This window comes from Coregonus clupeaformis, chromosome 13, assembly GCF_020615455.1.
Source record: "Coregonus clupeaformis isolate EN_2021a chromosome 13, ASM2061545v1, whole genome shotgun sequence".
NCBI classification, from domain to species: Eukaryota; Metazoa; Chordata; class Actinopteri; order Salmoniformes; family Salmonidae; genus Coregonus; species Coregonus clupeaformis.
Window position 1 is genome coordinate 50,042,933 of NC_059204.1, and position 26,514 is coordinate 50,069,446.

General features: G+C 43.3%; 1 long non-coding RNA gene across 2 annotated transcripts in view; it reads left to right on the forward strand.

Annotated features, from left to right (window-relative positions):
* LOC121579699 overlaps nt 1-26,514 on the forward strand; it is a 148,737-nt gene that overhangs the window by 25,570 nt on the left and 96,653 nt on the right. The gene's annotated exons all lie outside the window — the stretch shown is intronic.

A 26,514-nucleotide genomic window follows, 5' to 3' on the forward strand; every position in this document is an offset into this window, starting at 1 on the left:
ACACTGACATAGCCGAGGCTAAGGGAAAAAATATGCATATATACAGTATGTGTTTGCGTGCGCGCGTGGGTGCGTGCATGTGTGACTGTGTGTGAAGGTTCCCACCTACGACGATCACCTGCAATGTAATCAACATCTGTAATCAACACCTGTAGAGCAGGATAGTAATGAAAGAGAACTGCTGTGAGTAGACTACAACACCTTCCAAAACCTATCTGCAACACCTGCCAATCCAGGCTGGTATCAGTTTATAAGCCACAACAATTGAAGCTTTTACAACACCAATCAACCTGACTGATGAGCTTCTTTATAGAGGTTGTAAAGCAATTATGATTAAATAGGAGCTGAATGTCTAGTGTTAGCTGTAATGCCTTATGGTTCCCTTATCAGAATTACCCCATGGAATAAGTTACATTATATTTACATTACAAGGTAGAGTTGGGATAATATTGTATTAAGTCCACAATTAACATAAGTCTCTTTTCATGTGGTCCTCTGTAGCTCAGCTGGTAGAGCACGGTGCTTGTAACGCCAAGGAAGTGGGTTCGATCCCCGGGACCACCCATACACAAAAATGTATGCACGCATGACTGTAAGTCGCTTTGGATAAAAGCGTCTGCTAAATGGCATATTATATTATTATGTATTGTTGACATAATCTTAGTTTGTTTGGTTGTTGGTTTGCGTAACCTTTTGTGTGTACACGTCATATTTTTTTGTTTGCACACATCATTTCTTCACCTAGGGTGTGATTGAGTCAGCAGGTCAGCCTTTTGGTTGTAAACGTATTCCCAGTATCCCCATGCTGCTACTCAGAACCATCCCACTCCCTCCCTGAAGGCAATGTGGAAAGAGTTATAGCTGCATCCTAAATGGCGCCCTATACTCTACGTACTTACTTACCTACGTACTTGTATGTGGAGGAGAGAAGCTTGATATGTGGGCAGGAAAAGTCAACAGCGGTTAGTGTGAGTAGGTCCACATGTTCCCTGAGCACTGAGCACAGCCCCTGCAGACTGTGCTCTCATGTCACACTGCGTTTCATCTCCATCATATCCTCAGGACCGCTGCATGGCGGGCAGGCAGGCTGCACTCTCTCACCCACTCAGCCTGGGCTGGAGCTGTGGGTGCGTGTGCATGTGTGCACGTGTGTGTGTTGCAGTCTTTTGCTGTCTAGCTTTGGCAAGCTGTGTATGTCTGTGTGCTACCTCTCTTGATATTGATCGCGTGCAGAGAGAGGAAGAGTCATTGAGTAAAATAATATATCTGGAGGGAGGGAAAGAGAGTGGAGGTAATCGAGAGGGGGAGAGAAGGCACATTTCGGCACGTGAGAAAGAGAGAGAAGGGGAGAGAGAGTACGTGTGGAGAGGAAAGGAAGGAGGAAGAGAGGGAGGACGTGTGCAGAGAGAGGGACAGAGGGAGGAACGGAACGGAGGGAGGGAGAGAAGGAGGGAGAGGGCGAGAGAGAGAGAGAGAGAGAGAGAGAGGGAGAGAGAGAGAGGGGGAGAGAGAGGGAGAGAGAGAGAGAGAGAAAGAGGGAGAGAAAGAGGGAAAGAGGGAGAAGGGAGGGAGGGCGGGTTGTTAGTGAGGCCCATTAATTCCCGATGTATTTCCAGGGAGGGCTGATGGCTGGGGAGGACGGCTGCTAGTCCAGTCTGTCTCCTGACAGGTCATTATTTCAGTATGAGTCCCACAGTCCTCTGCGTTTCCCTGTCCTTTCACTTCCAGCCCTCTGTTTCAGCCCCTTAGTCCCATCCCCCAGCCCCACAGCCCTAGCCCCAGAGCCCTCAAGTCTCTGCTCTGCACTGATTTGTCATTGTGACAGCTCTGCCACCCAGCCATATCCCTCAGCCCTAGAGCCCCCGGGTCCCCCTGCTCTGCTCTGTCACTGTGGCCTCAAGGTCCTCTCCATGATTCTCCCCTGGGGGCCCCCCGCCTCCAGCCCCAGGCCCAACCCTGTCCTCCTGCCCACTCAGCCAACTGTAAGGACACTGCAGGTGTTAGTCGAGGGCTTGATTTAGGATTTTTGTGGCTAAGACTGGCCTCCCTTGGGATCATAAGAGCCCGGCCATAGCACATACGAGAGAGGGAGAGATAGATAGTGTGTTTTATTGTATGATGGTGCCTGGGGAGTGAAGTGCTGTCATGGGCACTGGTAGTGGGTCTGTAGGTTTGGGATCTTCTAGACTAGAGGACACGGATACACACACACACACACACACACACACACACACACACACACACACACACACACACACACACACACACACACACTGGGAGTGGTCTAGACTAGAAAGCTGTTTATATTTCTGACACCTCCTCTGTTATCTCCAAAGGAATGATAATAGCCCTCTCTATCTGTCTCTCTGTCTCTCACTCTATCTCTCTCTGTCTCACTCTCTCTGTCTCTCTCTTGCCCCCCTCTCACTTTATCTCTCTCTCTCTGTCTGTCTGTCTATCTCTCTCTCTTGCCCCTCCATCTCTGTCTGTCTCGTTCTGTCTGTCTGTCTGTCTCAGTCTGTCTGTCCCCCCCTCTCTCTCGCTCTCTCTTTCTCTCCCTCCCTCCCATCATTAGGGTGTCCATGATTTGAGGTGTCATCAAGTGAGGGATCATCTGTACTGAGTGTCAGTGTCTTTGTTGTAATTATTTTCTTTCTGAATGTGTCAAGATGTTTCCTTTTTCAGGTACGTGTGTGTTTACGTGTGTGTATCAGTTGTGTGAGTCATAGGATAGCACATACTGTACCATTCTTCAACAGATGCAGGGCAAAGGGAAACACTGGAGAATGTGTCAAATGTCCTCTACAGTTTCAGCCCCAGGGGATAGTGCTACAGCATGTACCAAACTGAAGACAAGGCAGCAGCCCTACCCCATGTCTGTCTTCTATGTGTGTGCGTGCGTGCTCATCAAGCTCTCAGTCTCAATGCAACATTGTACGTTTCTCCAAACTTCAAATTTTGAAGGTGCTCTAAATGTCAAATTTCAACGTGTTTGGTGACAGCGCACTGCCTATCCACACTGCAGATTACGCCCATCCACCATCCCGTCCACAACGCTGTAGCCAAACCCAAGCCTTCTTGATGGTAATAGCGCTTACTGTTGCCCCTAGTGGCGACGTGGGTTAATTTAAGGGTTTAGCCATACTAGGGTTTATGCTTTGAACACACCGACTGCGTCGTTGCGCAAAATAGTATGCAGCATCATCTAGATATGTGTGCAACAAAAGTTCAACATTCACCTTCTTCTACCATTTCTGTCAACCCGTTTACGCATACAGTTTGACGCATACATTCGATAAATCCAACGTATGCACCACAGAGAATGCACTGCAACTGCCTCAGCAACGCAATGCTGCAAGGCAAACGCAGCTTTCCTTTGGAAATTAATGTACTTGGTGTACCAAAACGCAATGACGCAGTCGGTGTGTTCGAAGCATTAGGCATATTAAGGCATTCATTCCGACTGGGTTAAGTTAAAGGATAAGGTTTGGTATACAGTAACAACTATAGGGTTAACTTCAGGCATTAATTGTGATTGGTTAATAATTCAGGCATCGATTCTGATTGGTTAATAGGGATGGGCACGGTTAATCGAATATCCGCATATCCAAACGGAAGTCGAATATCCGGATATCCAAATGGAAGTTATTATTCAAACACTAATAATAGTATTTATTTATTACTTTATTTTAAATGTAGGCCTATTTTAACAATTAAAATGTCCATGTTACATTGCTACACATATACCATGACATTTGAAATGCTTAATTTAACAAAACAACAAACTTTAGAATGTGGTGTTTATTTACGGCGTATTATTTACTGCTGCTTCAGACGTCACATGGAAGGTTTAGTCCATGGCTTTGACAGTCCATTGTGCACTGTAAATGTCGTCTACAGTTCTGAGGACACACAAAGTGATTGTTGAATTTTCAAGCTCATTTTCTGTCTCATGGGCTATGGGTTGGGTTTTACATGAAAAGGCATTTTTGCTATCATAGCGCATTTAGCCATCCAGTCAGCCCTGAGAATGGTATGCTGTTTTGCCCACTTCAAATAGCAATTAGCTTCCAGGCGCGCACCAATGGAGACCTGACACAGATCAACGCAAAACACTCATCAGAATGTTTTATTTTATTTTACAGAATCACTACTATGATAGCGAACATCAGACTTCTCTTTCACTGTTGCTGTTAGCCTAGGCTACTGTTAACCAAATACTACCAGAATAGCACCCTGAAAACCGGTGCACTGTCTGCTGTTGTGGCATTTTGTGGCATTCCGATTGGTCAATAGAGTAGAGCAAATGTATTCATTTATTTTTGAATTTCGACTATCTGGATATCTGAACAACATGTATGATATTATTTGAATAGTGAAGTAATTTCAAATGCCCATCCCTATTGGTTAAGTTAAAGATTCATGTTTGAGATTCATGTTTGAGATTTAAATGGATGGATGGTGCAGAGGTCTAACCTGGAGGCTCCTGTTTTATAGACCTGGGTTCGATCCCAGCTCCGGGTATTCATTTCTTTTTAGCGTGGGAGTCATTCCCATTTCTATGTCATTACTCATCTAAGGCTCTTGAAACTATAGGGCTAATCTGTTCTATTCTATATGCAATTAGTGCTCTGTGTATCTGTATCTATTGCACTGTTCAGCACACTAATGCATAGACACACACACACAATGGGCACACTGTCCTGTCCCTAACCAGCAGTAAAAGGAAGAGAGAAGGGCCACCTGGTTCCTGTGTGTGTGTGTGTGTGTGTGTGTGTGTGTGTGTGTGTGTGTGTGTGTGTGTGTGTGTGTGTTTTCAGAGAGCTTTACTTTTAGGGCGAGCCTCTCCACTTAGTTAAACAAAAGGGCCTCACAGTTGGTCCTTTAGATAAACACACTTCCCTGAGAAAACACAGACATGGTTACACTTTAACCTGCCTGGGGAGAGAGGCCTACAGCTAACTACAGCTTCATCCTCCTGTCCTCCCGGACAGTTAGGGTCAGGCAGGCCAGGCTGGGGACTAGGGGCCAGGATGGGCTGCAGGGGTGCATTGCAGAGTCAGACCCAGAGAAAGAGAGAGAGCGAGGCTGGCACCCTATCCCCTAGATAATGCACTACATTTGACCAGAGCCCTTTTGGCTACCAGAGGCTCTAGTCAAAAGTAGTGCACTAAATAGGGAATAGCCAGGGTGCCGGAGAGAGTCATCTGCTGTACGTGAAGCCCTCGCTCCGCTCTGCTACCCTGCATGTTAGACAATGGAGTCTTTGAGAGCTCCAGGATGTTATCAGATTATAAGCCACAGAAAGTGATGCCTTTGTGAAAAGATAGGCTTCACGGTCCATGACGCATAAGTCAATAAATATGGGTCAACAGTATTGACACAACATCAGCTCAAATTTTAGAGAGGCTACAGTACCCAGTCATAGGGTGCGTCCGCGGTCCCAAATGGCATCTTATTCCCTATAATGCACTACTTTGGTGGTCAGCCCGGACCAACCCAGCCCAGGAGCTATAACCATAACTAGGGCTGCAGAGGTATGTTACTGGAAACTTTCTAAGTTTACCAGTAAACTGCCAGAATTGTGGTATCTTTCAAGGATTTTATTTAATCTATCGCAAGACATCTAGTAGCCCTTTTTGGTACTTCGGATTATCAAAGGTGTCTGTAAAATATATGAAATCATTAAATAAGATGATTTTTTAATAAAATATTTAATGAGAAAGTTGTAAAACATTATCCTAAATATAAACCATAAACTTAGTAAATACTTAGTAAACCAACTTGGTGTTTAATATGATGGTTTCAGCATGAAATATCCTTTATATATGTTTTTACACAACTTTATTTATTTTACTATGTCAACATGTATTTGTTGTCAATGTTTTGGCCTTTGACTGGTGACCGTTGTGAAATAAGTAAATAGTTGGACGAGTTGCAGAGGTAATTGAAAATAATGCCATTGTTGATTAGATGCTTTTTTAATTAATTAGGCTATTTTATCTTGAACCATATGGTCTATCTACTAGAAACTCATGGACACAGATATAAAAAATTTATACTGGGGGGTGGGGCAGGACATGACCGCTAGACCACTGTCTGATGATTATGAATTTTTTCTTTGTTTTTTTGTTTCTGAAACAATGAATAGAGTGTTATCTGATAGTGTAGTTATGCAGTGTGTGCGTGTGTGTGAGCTTATGCGTGTGTGTGTGTGTGTGTGCATTCGTGTGCGTGTGTGCTGGGTGCCTGGGCCAGAGGGGCCTCCTCGCTCCTCACTCCTCCCCTCCACCCTCTGCGAGGCAACCAGCAGTCGTGTAAACAGACAGGGCTCCAGAGGAATGCTGGACTCTGTGACCTCACACCCTCACACCCTGAGTGCTGCTACAGTGCACTGGGTTCAGCTGAAACAGGGCCGCCCCATGCTGCAGCCCCCAGCCTCACACGGCCTCAAGCACCCCTCCCCGCCTGCCAGAGCAGAGGCCCCTCAGGGCGGAAAAAAAACACACCTCCTTCATCCGACACCACCGGCACACACATTGACACACACACATAAGCACATGCACACCAGCGAGCATACACACACGCACACACACACACACACACACACACACACACACACACACACACACACACACACACTCTTCCCACCCTCCCTTAGCCCATCTGTCAGAGCAGCTACAATACCAGTTCCTGAGGCTCAAACTGTTTCTTCTTACCCTCCCCATCTGCCCTGCTAGATCTAAAGAAGTAGCCTGTACTGTACCAAGACCTGTAGAAGTACCCTAACTACACTAAATAAACAAAAGTATGTAGACACCCCTTCAAATTAGTGGATTTGGCTATTTCAGCCACACCCGTTGCTGACAGATGTATAAAATCGAGCACACAGCCATGCAATCTCCATAGACAAACATTGGCAGTAGAATGGCCTTACTGAAGAGCTCAGTGACTTTCAACGTGGCACTGTCATAGGATGCCACCTTTCCAACAAGTCAGTTTGTCAAATTTCTGCCCTGCTAGAGCTGCCCCGGTCAATTTTAAGGGCTGTTATTGTGAAGTGGAAATGTCTAGGAGCAAGAAGGCTCAGCCGCAAAGTGGTAGGCCACAAAAGCGCACAGAACGAGACCGCCAAGTGCTGAAGCGCGTAACGTGTAAAAATCGTCTGTCCTCGGTTGCAAAACTCACTACCGAGTTCCAAACTGCCTCTGTCAGCACAATAACTGTTCGTCGGGAGCTTCATGAAATGGGTTTCCATGGCCAAGCAACGTTGCTGCAATTGTTTTTCTAATAACGTGCCACAACCTAATGTTTTAGTGCAAGCAACTGTACTGAGAGCCTGGTTGTATTACCTGTTGAATCAGTTCTGCTAAGAACCAAATATACCCAACATCGTGCATTTCATGATAGAATTATCAAATTTGGTACAGCCCAGAATGCTGTCCAAATCACTGTTTTTGTTGATATTTTGATCCCTCGATTGAGAGGAACACATTTCAGCATACTCCTAATGATTTCGAAATATTGTGTAATATCTGTGAATTAGAATGCTATATAACATGTATCAAAACAGTGCTTGCATAATAAGTATTGGTAGCCTTAGTATCGTGTCCCATACATCCCATTCCCAAAAAGGTAGAGTTCTATTGGAATGGCTTCTGTTCATAGATGTGGTAAAGAGGTCAATGGAACGCAAGACGCAGTCATTGGAGCACATTCAACAAATCTGATCTACTGTAACAAAGTAGATTTTCTTGAAATATGTCATGAATTTTGTATTGTAACAGGCCCACAATGTGGTTACTTAAAGTCAGATTTTTATATATTTGGCTGTTTTCACTGCATAACACTTAGAAGTTGTCATTTGCAGGTTTAGAAGAAGTGACGCTAGCATACAGAAATTGGTGGGGGTAGTCAAAGTTGTTTTTACTGTAATGCAGTTTATTGGTGAAGATGACATGAACATACACTCATCGGACAGTTTATTAGGTACACCACCTGTTCACGAAAATGGATCCCTCCTACAGACAGTGAGTCACGTGGCCGTGGCTTGCTATATGAAGCGGGCAGACAGGCATTGAGGCATTCAGTTACTGGTCGTTTAAACCTTAGAATGGGCAAAATGATTGACCTAAGTGACTTTGAGGATGGTATGATCGTCAGTGCCAGGCACGCCAGATCCATTATCTCAGAAACAGCCACCCTCCTGGGTTTTTCACGCTTGCCCACTGGAAGCGGCTTTTTTTCATGAGCATGGCCTTAGTTTTATTACATCATATTGGATGACTGTCATCCATTTTCCATTCATCCAGTTCAATGAAACAGCGATAGGTTTAGGCTACTACATGATACTTACATTTTCCCTATACCCATCATAAGGTTGCTACCATTTGGCCTATGAATGAAAATGTACAACGTATGTGCACACAGGTGTAGAGAAAATGTTGAGGTGACATACAGTGACGCATGCAATATCGCCTTGCCACATTCTTGCCTGCATCTAGCTGATATAGGGTGTAATCATTAGTCCAACAGTTGCAAACGAGACTTTCCATTTGACAAATTCAGGTGTGTTTATCCCCATTTTGTTCTGTTTGCTTCTGTTTAAGAAACCTTTTTCAACAGAATCAGCGGAATGAATACACCCTGATCACGCGTAAACACAGTTCACTTTCATAGCAGCCACATTGTATTCTTTCTCGCATCTATGCGCTCTCCTCCTCTCACCTTGTCCCATTGCTTGTGGAGTTCAATGCAAAACACATCAGCTGTATGTGACCAGGCAAAAAAAAAACGTTCCAAACCATATCATAGCCGCTATACACAGCCTACACCGTTGTCACCATTAGCTAAAGTAACGTCATAGTCAACATAGCTATTAGAACTAAGGCATTAGTAAACCCACTACAATCATGCAGTAATGTTACAGTGTACAATCAGTAAGCAGTTTAGTACTTACACCGGCGGGCCCCGGTGGCAATAAATTAGTGAAACCAAAAGCTTACCTTGACTTGGAAGAGTTTCAGTGTTGTGTTGGATAGTCATAGCCAGTTAACTAACATAGCATCCCTCTGTTTGAGCAGAGTGTAAACTATCTAGCTGCATTTGCTAGCTAAGTAAGTAAAACTGAAAGTGAAATAAAATGACAATCTCTCTCTCTCTATTTCTCTCTTGCTTCTCCTTCATTTTGGAATAAATTATTTTGTTGAAAACTGTTCAACTATTGTCTTTCTCTTTCTTTGAGTCAACTACTCACCACATTTTATGCACTGCAGTGCTAGCTAGCTGTAGCTTATGCTTTCCGTACTAGATTATTTCTCTGATCCTTTGATTGGGTCAACAACATGTCATTTTATGCTGCAAGAGCTCTGATAGGTTGGAGGACATCTTCTGGAAGTTGTCATAATTACTGTGTAAGTCTATGGAAGGGGTGACAACCATGAGCTTCCTAGGTTTTGTATTGAAGTCAATGTACCCAGAGGAGGATGGAAGCTAGCTGTCCTCCGGCTACAGCATGGTGCTACTCTACAGAGGCTGTTGAGGCTACTGTAGACCTTCATTGCAAAATAGTGTGTTTTAATCAATTATTTGGTGATATGTGATGATATTAAGTGTAGTTTTATCGAAAAGGGATAACTTTTTTAATATTTTACAATTTGTATCTTTAAGAAATTCACTGAGGAGGATGGTCCTTCCCTTCCTCCTCTGAGGAGCCTCCACTGATGTACACATGTTCATGAAATACAATAGATCACCCCCAGATACACCTGGCTAATTTGCTGGGTCATGTAATAATCCGGCCAAAGTGGAGTCTTTTGTTTAGACATGTAGCTAGCTAGGTAGATAGTTAAACAATGATCTGGCATTATCCCAACTCATACTACTACCAATACAAAAATTGTTATAGCTATAGTATGCATCTGCAGGTAGCTAAAGCTAACAAACTAGGTTCAATGTTAGCTAGCTAACATCAGGCTATAACTACCAATGCAAATGGATTTTTCGGATTCGAATAATATTACTACACAGATCTTACACGTAACGTTAGCTAGCGAGCCAGCAAGCTAACGATCGCTAGATAACTAACAGTGCGCTTTAACTTGCAATAAAAATGACTTTCTGACAAAATTAGAAACGTATATCTGAAAATGTAGCTAGACTCTTACCCGTATACATAGATGAACGCTTCACGGCAGACTGGAACCATTTAACTCCATTTTGTTTGCATCTACATCTTGTTTGGCCAGCATTGTGTCAAATCACTCTGGTTCACACTAACTGTGGCGTGTGCAGAAAGTAGCCCATCACTTTTTCCAACTGATCTGTTGATAGCACCTGCTAAATTCAGGGCATCAATGTTGTTGAGAAAAGTAGCAAAACTTTTGTAATTCTCGATGGCTAACGTTATATCTTTCAAAAACGGTGCGGTAGAAAGGACTATCAACACATACTGAACAGCTCACGTTACAAACAGAAGCATGCTACATGGCAGACCAATCCAAACTCATCTCCCGGCATGTCCAGCCCATCCATTATCTCAGCCAATCATGGCTAGTGGGAAGGTTCCTGTCTTTTTCCGTGGCAAAACCAACTAGGCTCTTAATTTAACAATGTTATTTGTATTTCTGGATGGAATAAAAAAATGCATTTTGATAAAAAATTTATGTTTACATTCAAATGCCTCTTCTGTGAAGTAGTGATGTGCGACATATGCCTAGTTTCCTGAAACGAGTCACATTTGTTGATGTAAAAACTAAATGTTATTGTTTTTAAGCTTGTGTCATTCGAGTTGGGGTGGGGTTGCGAGAAATTCTTTGGGGAAGAAATCGTGTCCCCTGAAATTATGGGTGAAAAAAATGTTGCCCCCTCCGGAAAAGTTTGAATAGCACTGCTTTAGAGTATAATATGTAAATCTGCAATTGCACTATAGCTAGACATCTTTATTTAGACTTTTACTTCCTTTGTGTAAAGGCTGAAAGGTCTCATCATAAAAGCATTTTGTAAAAATGGGTTACCTATCTCTCTGCTGGACCATTTTACCTAAAGTGACGTTTGCAAGGCAGGTCTCCTGTCACATTTCGTAAAATGTATACAAAACTGAATATCATATTATATATCATTGCAATCAGTAGACTTCAGGAAGCACCCATATACATTTTTAGAGTGTTTACATGTAAACTATCGGAAATATCCATGAAAACATTGACAAGAGAAGTGTCATTTGGCACACGTTTCACCACTTTTCTACTAACATTTTAATGGATTCATATATATATATATATATATATATATATATATATTAGCATATTTGGGCCCTTTTATTGTGTTTTAAAGACCCTCAAACATGTTAAGCCATCATTGGGTTGTATGTACCAATTATTTACGGAGATATGTCAATATGAACTGTGTCCAATATGGCCCCATGTAGCTTGTTGGTGGCCATATTGGAAATGGCCACCAGGGGTGTAATAGACAAATCTGCAATGGGACTATAGCCAAATATAATTGGTAGGTGTAGCTGTGTGTGAAATTTGGAGCCTTAATCACAAATTCCACAATTTCTTCGAGTAGCTGCTGGACTATGGTCAAAATGACACAAATTAAGGTAATTCCAAACAATATTAAAAAAGACTTGATCAGAATGTTATCTACCCACTAATTAAACATGTTCCTTAAGGTACAGTGGCTTGCGAAAGTATTCACCCCCTTGGCATTTTTCCTATTTTGTTGCCTTACTGGAATTAAAATATATTTTTGGGGGTTTGTATCATTTGATTTACACAACATGCCTACCACTTTGAAGATGCAAAATATTTTTATTGTGAAACAAACAAGAAATAAGACAAATAAACGGAAAAATTGAGCATGCATAACTATTCACCCCCCAAAGTCAATACTTTGTAGAGCCACATTTGCAGCAATTACAGCTGCAAGTCTCTTGGGGTATGTCTCTATAAGCTTGGCACATCTAGCCACTGGGATTTTTGCCCATTCTTCAAGGCAAAACTGCTCCAGCTCCTTCAAGTTGGATGGGTTCCGCTGGTGTACAGCAATCTTTAAGTCATACCACAGATTCTCAATTGGATTGAGGTCTGGGCTTTGACTAGGCCATTCCAAGACATTTAAATGTTTCCCCTTAAACCACTCGAGTGTTGCTTTAGCAGTATGCTTAGGGTCATGGTCCTGCTGGAAGGTGAACCTCCGTCCCAAATCTCTGGAAGACTGAAACAGGTTTCCCTCAAGAATTTCCCTGTATTTAGCGCCATCCATCATTCCTTCAATTCTGACCAGTTTCCCAGTCCCTGCCGATGAAAAACATCTCCACAGCATGATGCTGCCACCACCATGCTTCACTGTGGGGATGGTGTTCTCGGGGTGATGAGAGGTGTTGGGTTTGCGCCAGACATAGCTTTTTCCTTGATGGCCAAATAGCTCAATTTTAGTCTCATCCTTCTTCCATATGTTTGGGGAGTCTTCCACATGGCTTTTGGCGAACACCAAAGGTGTTTGCTTACTTATTTCTTTAAGCAATGCCTTTTTTCTGGCCACTCTTCCGTAAAGCCCAGCTCTGTGGAGTGTATGGCTTAAAGTGGTCCTATGGACAGATACTCCAATCTCCACTGTGGAACTTTGCAGCTCCTTCAGGGTTATCTTTGGTCTCTTTGTTGCCTCTCTGATTAATGCCCTCCTTGCCTGGTCCATGGGTTTTGGTGGGCGGCCCTCTCTTGGCAGGTTTGTTGTGGTGCCATATTCTTTTCATTTTTTAATAATGCATTTAATGGTGCTCCGTGGGATGTTCAAAGTTTCAGATATTTTTATATAACCCAACCCTGATCTGTACTTCTCCACAACTTTGTCCCTGACTTGTTTGGAGAGCTCCTTGGTCTTCATGGTGCCGCTTGCTTGGTGGTGCCCCTTGCTTAGTAGTGTTGCAGACTCTGGGGCCTTTCACAACAGGTGTATATATACTGAGATCATGTGACACTTAGATTGCACACAGGTGGACTTTATTTAACTAATTATGTGACTGCACCAGATCTTATTCAGGGGCTTCATAGCAAAGGGAGTGAATACATATGCACGCACCACTTTTCAGTTATTTATTTTTTTGAATTTTTTGAAACAAGTCATTTTTTTCATTTCACTTCACCAATTTGGACTATTTTGTGTATGGCCATTACATGAAATCCAAATAAAAATCTATTTAAATTACAGGTTGTAATGCAACAAAATAAGAAAAACGCCAAGGGGGATGAATACTTTTGCAAGGCACTGTATCTAGTACTAGTGTAAGTTTGAGAATTGTATCATAAAATGCACAATTAATTAACTTATCTGCTGGACTATGACCTGTCTTTGCAACTATTTTCTCTTCTTAGTTCATCCTATGCTACTTGTGTTTCTTCTCTTTCATACACAAATAAGTTATTATCATTAGACAATGCTTTCTCTCTATGACTTGACCTGAGGTGACTGTTCACCTCATCTTTATGCCTTCACAATTAGCGTTGGGTGGAATGTCATATTCACTTACAATGCAACAAAAATAAGAATGAATTCTGAGCTTGAGGAGGAAAGGTGGAGATAAGAGAAGTCTTTATAGAGATGGGGAGAGAGGAGAGATGTTAGAGAGTGCAGGTGGAGAGTTCATTATAACGTTCTGATGTGTCGTGTTTGCTGAATGAGAGCTTTATTTGATCTATTAGAATATCTTGTAATGTTATTGTCTTGTAATATTGTTTATTAAAAGATAGTTATGTGTCTGGGGGGGAATCGGACATAGTGGAAAGACACTGCCCTCTACTGGAATTTGGCCTATATACAGGGAAGAGGAGAGGGACTGGGAGTGAGACGGGGAGGGAGAGAGAGACAGGGAGAGGGAGAGAGATGAGGTGGGAGAGAGATTGGGAGGGAGACAGAGAGACTGTCAGGAAGACGGTTGTGAGAGAGAGTGACAGGGAGACGGGGAGGGAGAGAGATAGATGGGGAGAGGTACGGGGAAGGAGAGAAAGAGACGGGGAGGGAGAGAGAGACTGCTAGGGAGACGGGGAGGAAGAGACATGGGGATGGAGAGGGAGGGAGAGAAATAGGGAGAGAGAGAGATGGGGAGAGGTAGAGGGACGGGACGAAAGCGGGACGGCGAGGGAGAAAGAGGGACGGGGAGAAAGAGAGGGGGAAGGAGAGAGAGGGACGGGAAGTGAGAGAGACGAGGAGGGAGACAGAGAGACTGTCAGAGAGACAGGGAGGGAGAGAGATAAACTGGTAGGGAGACGGGAGACTGCTAGGGAGACGGGGAGGGAGGGGAGAGGTAAAGGGACGGGGAGAGAGAGAGGGGGGGATGGGGAGAGAGAGAGAGGGACGGGGAGGGAGATGGGGAGAAAGAAAAGGGGACTGGAAGGGAGAGAGGAAGGGAGACGGGAAGGGAGATAGATGGATGTGGAGAGAGAGACAGGCTGGAGATTTAGCTTAGTGACCTAATAGAATAAGAATAATATATGCCATTTAGTTGACACTTTTATCCAACCCAACTTACAGTCACGAGTGCATACATTTTACGTATGGGTGGTCCCGGGTATTGGAACTACTATCCTGGCGTTGCAAACATCATGCTCGACCAACTGAACTACAGAGGACCTCTTTTGTACTTTTCTACATAATGCATTCATTTTCTGACTCAATAGTAATGTTATGAGTTAAAAAACACACTTTCTGTCTGGCATACACACAAGCACACACATTAATCCCCACATAAAGGACACACACAGACCTAGACAGACTCACAGATCAAATCAAATCCATTTATGATAATCGTCTGATCATATGCCAGCTGCTATCTCATTTCATTCAAATCTGCCATTAATGAATTATAGCCATTTCGCTCATTAGGTAAATCACCAACTAACAATGGGGTGGCACAGTGTTGCAGCCCCTCACCAGTAAATTAATCAGTTTTAAATGAGAGTTAATGGTGATCTTTCTAAATGAAAACCTCCCGTCCCCGAAGCTGACAAAGATGCCAATTACTGTCCCAGGCCTCATGTTAACAGACACGCACACACACATACACACACACGAACTGACAGACATACTCACAATCAAACAGAATCACACTTACCCCTGTGTCTGAGGAGGGAGAGAAATGTCTGGTGCCATAGCAACCAATGCGGATATCTCCACCCTCCCTCCCTCCATCAGGAGGAAAGAGAGAGAATGACAGGAACCTAATGAGAGCAGAGAGAGGACCAGATAGACAGACTCACACACAGATCACATACACACACAGGCACGCACACACACACACACACACACACACACACACACACACACACACACACAGAGAGAGAGGAACGAGATGACATGAAGGAATTGAGACATCAGGGCATCTGAAGACACAGAGAGAGGGGGATAGAGTGAATGAGAAAGAGAGGCAGAGAGAGGGGGAGGCAGAGAGGGGGGGCAGACACAAGAAGGAGAGAGCAAAGAGAGAGATGAAGAGCATCAGAGAAACGGAAGGAAAGAGAGAGTAAGATGAAGAGTGAGAAACAGACAAAGGGAGGGAGAGAAAGAGAGAGAAGCTGCTCAGCCTCTCCTAAACATAGACATATTTCCTGTCTTCATGACTGTGCCTTACAGTGAGCCGCAGGGCACTGTGCACTCAGACAGAGGAACACTCAGACACTGAGGTAGCTGTCTCAGTCAGACCTCGCCGTCCGCCATGACTGCACCCTAATATACCTCTACCCTGCCCAAAGTATTTCACTGCAACTTCATCTGCGACCCTGTGTATGTGTCTAAATAAAAATATAATCTAGCGTCTGCTATCAGACTGGGGTAGAGTCTGAGCATTGACAGACAGTACATGCTGTGACAGACAGTACTCACACACACAAAGCAGTCTCAGTCTGCATCAGCCAGCCCAGGGCCCATATTCATAAAGCGTCTCTCAGAGTAGGAGTACTAATGTAGGATCAGTTCCCTCCTGTCCATATAATCATTTTGATCTAAAGGGGAGACATTGGCCTGTAGTTATCAGGCATCTCAGAGTAGGGCTGTGGCAGTCACGAAATTTCGTCAGCTGGTGATTGTCAAGCAAATAACTGTCGGTCTCAAGGTAATTGACCGTTAATTAACATACACATTTCGCATCTCCTGGCTTCCACACATAGCTTACAAGCCAGTGATGCAGACCATTGGAACATCTACATTTTAAAAGTCCAATAAATCCATGTAATATAGCCTACACCTTCACAATAAATCCATTATTTATTTTAGACAGGTCTAGGGAAGCATGGCTGGTGTGACAAATTTAGAGTTATTAATGTAACTTTAGTTGTTCTACAAACTTTGGGCTATATGTTTTGATTTTTAATACATTGTAAGGCTGCATGATGCGACTCTAATGATTATTAGAAAAAAGTCGATTGAAAGGCATGAACTCTGCTTTGTTTTTTGCACAGGCTGTACACTCATTCACATTTTGCCTTTTGCGGCCAGTGGCCGTTGTGCCCTTCTCCCTGAGTGCTGCGAGCTCTGAATCACCTCTCACTCACATGACTCTCCATCACGTGATCGGGTCTTTCTCACAGGCTACAAGTGAAGACAGACACATCGGGAATGCAACTGCGCGTGTCCTTATCCAATTCCGAGGTGCATATTGAAGATATTGGAAGAACTGTCCACATCTACTTTTCGTCAGCCAACAAGATGAGTAGGCCTAACGAACAGCAAAAGCACTAGCCTATGTCAATCTACTATCCCCCATAGTACAAAAGTCGACCTATTCTATTCTGTGCGAGAAATAAATATTCCAAACATAGTCTGGGACAGTTGTGGGATGCAATAGATCCCAAATTAATACAACCACTAGCATCAAAATGTTTAGCTTAAAATGTTGATAAACTATTAGGCTATTTCTTCACATTATAAGCGCAGCAATGCACACATGGTAGTAGGCTATAAGTGTGAATGTTCCATTAGCGGAAAACACCATTATCAAAAGTGACCGCAAATGCAATTATGCATGTAATGCTTTTATTATGAAGGTGCATTTTTATGGTGAAAATTATCTTCCCCAAACTTGAAACTCACGTGCTGCTTATGTATGCCACTTAGGCTCTACATCCCTTGTAAAGCGGATTAATGTGCTTAATTTTAAGAAGTTATTTGGCCACTTTAGTTGTGATATAAAATGTATCAAAACATATAGGCCTATGGGTTAGGCTACATGAGGTGTGCGACTATGATTAGAAAAAGTCGCATTGTTTCTTATACTGGGCATCATTCACAAGTGAAAATATATAATTCACAAGTGATAGGCTAATATTGTCACCCATCAGATTATTCTTGATTTAATCTTGTCTTTACGTATACTAAATAATAAATGTGTGACATTTGTTTTGATTTAGAATGGACCATTATCATGCACCTGTATCGAAACAGGGGCAGCGGAAAAAATACATCTCATCTATGCACTTAAATAGTGACTGGAAGACACTTTTCCCGTGGTTCATTTGCCAGCCAGGTAGGCTATACTCCTGTTGTACATATAAACAATGTGCTTAATATTAGGAAAGTTTAAAAATATATATGGTAGGCCTTGCCTATAGAAAGCTGATGGGATCCTCCTCTTTTCAGTAGAGGCCATCAATCTGTTTTCTCGCACAATTGCATAGCCTATAGAAATGTTGCAGCAACATGAGCTCATTGCCTCTCATGAAGTGTTTAATTACACCTTGTCTGTGATGCTATTTCTCCATCTACGGGACAATCGTGTGCTCTCTCGGCAGAGATCACGGTAATCACCACTTTACGCTTCTTAGCAACAGGAAAAATGCAACAGTGTAACAGCGATGATTTGGGTCCATCACAGACTACTATCAGCAGATCAATCCGTCAAACCCTGATGGTACTTACGACACCTCAAATCATCTGAAGGTTCATTGATTTTCCCACCACTCAACGCCAGAATATTCAAAAACAAGACGATTGCATGCAAATCACTGGTTTTCCGGGAGTTGTTGGCGTCATTGATTGTACCGACGTCAACATCATTGTTCCACACATGGATGAGGACACATTCATCAATCGAAAGCGGTACCACAGCACAGTATTAACACCCAAGTGGTTTTTGATGCAGACTATATGATTCTTGATGTTGTAGCCAACTGGCCTGGGTCTCCACATGACTGCAGAGTGGTTTGAGCACAATGTTGTTCCCCTGGATGTCACCTGCTTGGTGACAAGGGGTACCCCCAAAGGAGGTGGCTGCTGACCCCTTTCCTTTGACCTCTTCCCAGCGCTCACCTCAATTATAACAGGTGAGGAAATAGGACAAACATTAGTTTTACTGGGCTACAGTATATATTGGACGTTATCTCAGCATAATTAAAATATGGATCTATATAAAATCACATGTAAATATTTTTTTATCTGAAGGACTCACAAGATCACAAGGAGCTGGGTAGAAAGGGGAATATGCCAGTGGAAGAGGAGATTTCATGTGCTCAATGGAGAGGTGTGTCACAGCCGGAGGATGGTCTGCTGCATAATACAGCCTGGCCTCATAGACTATACGTAACATAGTAAATGTAAATCCGGGACACTCAAATTAGTATGATATGTTACGTTTGATATGGTTACATAACACAGAAGTTTACTTAAGGCAATCCTTAAGAGTTTATTGATGCACCTGTGTGTCAATCTAAGTAACATAATGAAAACATCCCCATCAAAATCCATCAGTTAAGCGAGAGATATATCAAGCCAAAGCATCCGCCTATGTTGGCCTTCCGCATCTGCGGGGAAAGTGGCCGAGCTACAGCGGTGTTTGTCAGACCATGAGACATCCCGAAAATCAGTTTGGCTAACGGTTTTAGTAACTAATATGATCGCTCTATGCAAGGATGAGAATCTCACGAACATGATGGTGTTCTCCATTTTGTTCTACGACCCCCACGGGGCTCGTCTGAAGTCAGTACCGCCGATGTGACAACTTCTGTCTGTAGCGTCCGAACCGTTTGGGCTACAAACTAATATGACTCCACTATGGAAATGGGAGATTATCCGTTTGCTCTACGACCCCCACAAGAGACACAGGACTCGTCTGAAGGTAACCGGTACTGGTTTTAAAAAATGTATGTAAGTATGGAGGTAGTTTTGTGCCAACAAATAAAAGGGGTTAAATATGTGTCCAAAAAACAAAAATATTTCCTTAGCTTTCTTATATCTCCTAGATATAGGAAAGACACTTCAAAACCGTATTCCTTATGATAAATTTTTCGACTGTCTATTTTGTCATTTATGAATGTGTTATTTAATTCGTTTCTATGGGCTATAGTAGTAACGGGAAAATTTAATATTTTATCAAAAAATGTGTACATCATTTTTTGTTCATACCTACAGGGGTCCTAAAATTCAAAATCAAATAGCTAAATAATCCATGTTATGACCATCTTAAAACAATTCCGTATGTTAGCTTAGTAGGCTTAGAATTTTAGAGGTTAAGGCAAAAACTAAAGAAGGGTGGTTGGTCGGGATGGATAGATGGATGGGTGAGCGTATAACGCGAATGTCTAGCAATCCTTAGGTTGTGTATTCGAATCTCATCATGGACAATTTTAGCTAATTAGCAACTTGTCTACTACTTCCTACTTTTTAGCAACTTTGCAACTACTTAGAATGTTAGCTAACCCTTCCCCTAACCTTAACCCTTTAACCTTTAACCCTAACCAGCTAGCTAACATTAGCATTAGCCACCTAGCTAACGTTAGGCACAACAAATTGGAATTCGTAACATATCATACGTTTTTCAAATTCGTAACATATTGCACGCATTGAAGTTCGTATATATTGTACAAATTGCAATTCGAAACATATCATACTAAATTGAGTATTGCGGATTTATGAACAGAATAATCTGAAATGCTCTGAGACCAGGTTGCATAATAATGGCTTGTGCAATATTGTACGACATCTACAAACTACGACTGATCACTCTACCTCCCAATGATGGAAACCCAGAAACTGACGAGGATGACAGTGACGACAGTGATATTTTGGTGCTGTGTCAGCAGAATGATCTCGCAGAACCCAATATCTAGCTCAGGGTTTCCCACACCAAGGGGTGTACATTTTAGTTTTTGCCCTAGCACTACACTGATTCAAATAATCAAGTAATCATCAAACTTTGATCATTTGAATCAGCTGTGTAGTGTTAGGGCACAAAATAAAACATGCACCCCTTGGGGTCCCGAGGACAAAATTTGGGAAACGCTGATTTAGCTACAGATAAACATTATGGAATTGGAGAGCATAGTACAGATAGTACAGGTATGCCACATTGTGGTCCTCTGTAGCTCAATTGGTAGAGCATGGCGCTTGTAACGCCAGGGTAGTGGGTTCGATCCCCGGGACCACCCGTATGCACACATGACTGTAAGTCGCTTTGGATAAAAGCGTCTGCTAAATGGCATATTATTAAGTACAGTCTAGATTACTGTGAACAAATAAACACACCATAGTATTTCTTAAGCTTATTTAATGTTATAGAGTAATATTCCTCCTGCAAACACCAAACTTTTATTTGAAGTTTTCTCCTGTTGCAGCTGAGCAATGTCTTCCTCAGGGTTTTTGGAACCAGACCTTCTGGGGAGCTGCTGGTTGATGGGGCGTCCTGCAGCAACAGTGAGTTGGAGGTCCCCTCAGACACTGTGCCAGACGCTGGAGCCAGAGATGTGCTGCAACAAAATAATTATTGTTTTCAGTTTAGCTTACTTATGTCCAATAAAAAGTATAATTTGTTAATCAAAATAGCATGAGAATAAAAGTGTTTGAAATTCAACAATAAACTTAAATCCTACTTATTGTGTTGCTCGGTGACCCTCAAACGTTCAGCATCTTGGCCCTCGCCAATGCCCGAGATGGTCACATTTGAGCACCCCAGGTAGTTAAACACACATTCAGCTATGGCACTGAGGGGTTTAGGTGGAGGGCCACCTCCTGAATGCAGAGAATACCTGTTAGACAACAAAATAGTCTACTATACAGTGTACATAACACAGCAACTGAACTTAAGCCTACCTGTTTTTTCAGTTTCTCTGCAGAAGTTGGCAATCGCCAACCAACATTTTGATAGGATGGTGTACCAGCGTATTTCACATTCTCCAGGAGTTCTTACGGAAAAATGTAATCTGCTGTTTATTGATTCGGAGATGGCCCTCCACGCACCTTTCTTGGTGGCTGGTCAATGTAGGACTACATTTGCCGTTGATAATACTTTTGTATTTCTCTACTTGCTGTTAGAGTAAGATACTTGCATCCTCCTGCCAGTTCGGTTGTCTTTTTATTGCCTTGAATGCCGCATAATATGACATGTTGTGGTTAAAAAGCTAGAAACCGAAAAGGGATTGGTAGTTCTATGTAAAGAGGGTAATGTGAGACAGCTGTTCATAATGTTCTCTCAAACTAATTGGGTGAGTAAGATTAACCTATTTCTCACCACAGTGCCAACCTTTCATGCGCCGGTGTGCCTGGGAGTATTATATAACCTAAATAGGCCTAATAACCAATGTTAAAATTGGTTAAAATATATATATATATATATATATACAGTGCCTTCAGAAAGTATTCATACCCCTTGACTTATTCCACAATTTGTTGTGTAACAGCCTGATTTCAAAATTGATTTTTTTATTTTTTTTCTCTCACCCATCTACACACAATACCCCCCAAGTGAAAACATGTGTTTTGAAATTGTTGCACATTCATTGAAATTGAAATACAGAAAAATCTGATTTACATAAGTATTCACACCCCTCAGTCAATACTTTGTAGAAGCACCTTTGGCAGCGGTTACAGCTTTGAGTCGTCTTGGGTATGTCGCCTCCTGTAGCTCAGTTGGTAGAGCATGGCGCTTGCAACGCCAGGGTTGTGGGTTCGATTCCCACGGGGGGCCAGTATGAATAATGTATGCACTCACTAACTGTAAGTCACTCTGGATAAGAACGTCTGCTAAAATGACAAAAAATAATAATAATAATGTATCAGCTTTGCACAACTGGATTTGGGGATTTTCTCTGTTAAACTGTGAGCGGTTGTTTTGGGCCCGGCAAGTTTGGGGGGGTACCCCCTCCCCACCGCCTCAAATCTTTCTGCTGGCAATGTCATAAGAACCCCCCCCTGATGTATTTACATCAGTGAGCGGTGTTTGTCAGACAATGAGACATCCCGAAATCAGTCTTCTCACAAAATCGTCTGCAGCGTCCGAACGGTTTGTCCTACAAACTATTATGACAAATGATCCCCACAAGCGTCTTGGGGACTTGGGGACTCGCCGAACAGGCTAAACACCAATATGACCCCTCTGTGGAAAGGTGAGACTCTCACGGAATCGTACAGTACCAGTCAAAAGTTTGGACACACATACTCATTCAAGGGTTTTTCTTTATTTCTACTATTTTCTACATTGTAGAATAATAGTGAAGACATCAAAACTATGAAATAACACATATGGAATCATGTAGTAACCAAAAAAGTGTTAAACAAATCAAAATATATTTTATATTTGAGATTCTTCAAATAGCCACCCTTTGCCTCGATGACAGCTTTGCACACTCTTGGCAATCTCTCAACCAGCTTCACCTGGAATGCTTTTCCAACAGTCTTGAAGGAGTTCCCACATATGCCTAGCACTTGTTGGCTGCTTTTCCTTCACTCTGCCGTCCGACTCATCCTAAACCATCTCAATTGGGTTGAGGTCGGGGGATTGTGGAGGCCAGGTAATTTGATGCAGCACTGCAGCACTCTCCTTCTTGGTAAAATAGCTCTTACACAGCCTGGAGGTGTGTTGGGTCATTGTCCTGTTGAAAAACAAGTGATAGTCCCACTAAGCCCAAACCAGATGGGATTGCTTATCGCTGTAGAATGCTGTGGTAGCCATGCTGGTTAAGTGTGCCTTGAATTCTAAATAAATCACAGACAGTGTCACCAGCAAAGCACCCCCACACCATAACACCTCCTCCTCCATGCTTTACGGTGGGAACAAAGACACGGCGGTTGGAACCAAAAATCTACAATTTGGACTCCAGACCAAAGGACAGATTTCCACCAGTCTAATGTCCATTGCTCGTGTTTCTTGGCCCAAGCAGGTATCTTCTTCTTATAGGTGTCCTTTAGTAGTGGTTTCTTTGCAGCAATTCAACCATGAAGGCCTGATTCACACAGTCCCCTCTGAACAGTTGATGTTGAGATGTGTCTGTGACTTGAACTCTGTGAAGCATTTATTTCGGCTGCAATTTATGAGGCTGGTAACTCTAATGAACTTATCCTCTGCAGCAGAGGTAACTCTGGGTCTTCCATTCCTTCCTTCTTAAAACAATTCCACATTTCTCAGTAATGGCTTCCGTCTGGCCACTCTCCCCTAAATCCCAGATTGGTGAAGTGCTGTAGAGACTGTTGTCCTTCTGGAAGGTTCTCCGATCTAGCCAAGGAACTCTGTAGTTTTGTCAGAGTTGTCATTGGGTTCTTGGTCATCTTCCTGACCAAGGTCCTTCTTACCGGTTGCTCAGTTTGGTCGGACGGCCAGCTCTAGGCAGAGTCTGGGTAGTTCCAGATTTTTTATATTTCAAGGTGATGGAGAACACTGTGCTCTTGAAAACTTTCAACACTCAAGAAATTGTTTCATACCCTTCCCCAGATATATGCCTCATCACAATTATATCTCGAAGCGCTACGGCCAGTTCCTTGGACTTCATGGTATAGTTTCTGTTCTGACATGCACTGTCAACTGCGGGATCTTATATAGACAGGTGTGTTGCTTTCTAAATCATTTCCAAACAATTGAATTGGCCATAGGTGGACTTCGTTGAAATTGTAATGACATCTCAAGGATGATCCAAGGAAATTGTATGCATCTGAGCACAATTTGGAGTGTCGTAGCAAAGGGGCATGAATACTTATGTAAATAAGATATTTCTGTATTTCATTATCAATACATTTTCAAAATTTTCTAAAAACATGTTTTCACTTTGTTATTATGGGGTATTGTGTGTAGATGGGTGACCAAAAATATATATTTAATCTGTTTTGAATTCAGGCTGTAACACAACAACATGTGGAATTAGTCAAGGGGTATGAATACTTTCTGAAGGCACTGTATACACCTTCAGGTCATGCTACGTCAACTGCAGACTGTGGTCTGAGCAGGATTCTAAACCAGCTAGCCCTGCAGTAAACATACATTATACTATAAGTATTCTAGATAAGGTAACCTTGAAGTAAACAGCCATTATACTATAGCTCTGCTTATACTTGTGTTATTTTGATTGTGTAGGCCTATGCTTGAATATGTTCTTCATTTTTACATTTACATTTACGTCATTTAGCAGACGCTCATATCCAGAGCGACTTACAAATTGGTGCATTCACCTTATAACTTTTTTTTGGGTGGTGTAAAGGGGTGGGGGGGTAGAAGGATTACTTTATCCTATCCCAGGTATTCCTTAAAGAGGTGGGGTTTCAAGTGTCTCCGGAAGGTGATGAGTGACTCCACTGTCCTGGCGTCATGAGGGAGCTTGTTCCACCATTGGGGTGCCAGAGCAGCGAACAGTTTTGACTGGGCTGAGCGGGAACTGTGCTTCCGCAGAGGTAGGGGGGCCAGCAGGCCAGAAGTGGATGAACGCAATGCCATCGTTTGGGTGTAGGGACTGATCAGAGCCTGAAGGTACGGAGGTGCCGTTCCCCTCACAGCTCCGTAGGCAAGCACCATGGTCTTGTAGCAGATGCGAGTGGAGTGTGCGGAGGAGCGGGGTGACGTGAGAGAACTTGGGAAGGTTGAACACCAGACGGGCTGCGGCATTCTGGATGAGTTGTAGGGGTTTAATGGCACAGGCAGGGAGCCCAGCCAACAGCGAGTTGCAGTAATCCAGACGGGAGATGACAAGTGCCTGGATTAGGACTTGTGCCACTTCCTGTGTAAGGCAGGGTCGTATTCTCCGAATGTTGTAGAGCATGAACCTACAGGATCGGGTCACCGCCTTGATGTTAGCGGAGAATGACAGGGTGTTGTCCAGGGTCACGCTAAGGCTCTTTGCACTCTGGGAGGAGGACACAACAGAGTTGTCAACCGTGATGGCGAGATCATGGAACGGGCAGTCCTTCCCCGGGAGGAAGAACAGCTCCGTCTTGCCGAGGTTCAGCTTGAGGTGGTGATCCGTCATCCACACTGATATGTCTGCCAGACATGCAGAGATGCGATTCGCCACCTGGTTATCAGAAGGGGGAAAGGAGAAGATTAGTTGTGTGTCGTCTGCGTAGCAATGATAGGAGAGGCCATGTGAGGATATGACAGAGCCAAGTGACTTGGTGTATAGCGAGAATAGGAGAGGGCCTAGAACTGAGCCCTGGGGGACACCAGTAGTGAGAGCACATGGTGCGGAGACAGATTCTCGCCACGCCACTTGGTAGGAGCGACCTGTCAGGTAGGATGCAATCCAAGAGTGAGCCGCGCCGGAGATGCCCAACTCGGAGAGGGTGGCGAGGAGGATCTGATGGTTCACAGTATCAAAGGCAGCAGACAGGTCTAGAAGGACAAGAGCAGAGGAGAGAGAGTTAGCTTTAGCATTGCGGAGAACCTCCGTGACACAGAGAAGAGCAGTCTCAGTTGAATGACCAGTCTTGAAACCTGACTGGTTTGGATCAAGAAGGTAATTCTGAGAGAGATAGCAGGAGAGTTGGCTATAGACGGCACGCTCAAGAGTTTTGGAGAGAAAATAAATAAGGGATAGTGGTCTGTAGTTGTTGACATCGGAGGGATCGAGTGTAGGTTTTTTGAGAAGGGGTGCAACTCTCGCTCTCTTGAAGACGGAAGGGACATAGCCAGCGGTCAAGGATGAGTTGATGAGCGAGGTGAGGTAAGGGAGAAGGTCTCTCGGAAATGGTCTGGAGAAGAGAGGAGGGGATAGGGTCAAGCGGGCAGGTTGTTGGGCGGCCGGCCGTCACAAGTCGCAAGATTTCATCTGGAGAGAGAGGGGAGAAAGAAGTCAAAGGATAGGGTAGGGCAGTGTGAGCAGGACCAGCAGTGTCATTTGACTTAACAAACGAGGATCGGATGTCGTCAACCTTCTTTTCAAAATGGTTGACGAAGTCATCCACAGAGAGGGAGGAGAGGGGGGGGGGAGGGGGAGGAGGATTCAGCAGGGAGGAGAAGGTGGCAAAGAGCTTCCTAGGGTTAGAGGCAGATGCTTGGAATTTAGAGTGGACATTGTTCTTCATATGGGGGTCTAGACTCACCTCTGCACCCCCCTGTAGCACCCACTTCAACACTAGATATATTGGAAGTCTCTACTGTCTGAAGTAACAATGTACAGGAATCGTGGACATTGAGATTACAGGGATGTGAAATATCATATTATATGTAATGTTCATTAAGTGTAATGATGATCAAGGGGATGTGTAATACATATTATTTTAAGGGGGGTCATTAAGTGGTCATTTTGTTTTAAATGAATTTGTATGTCT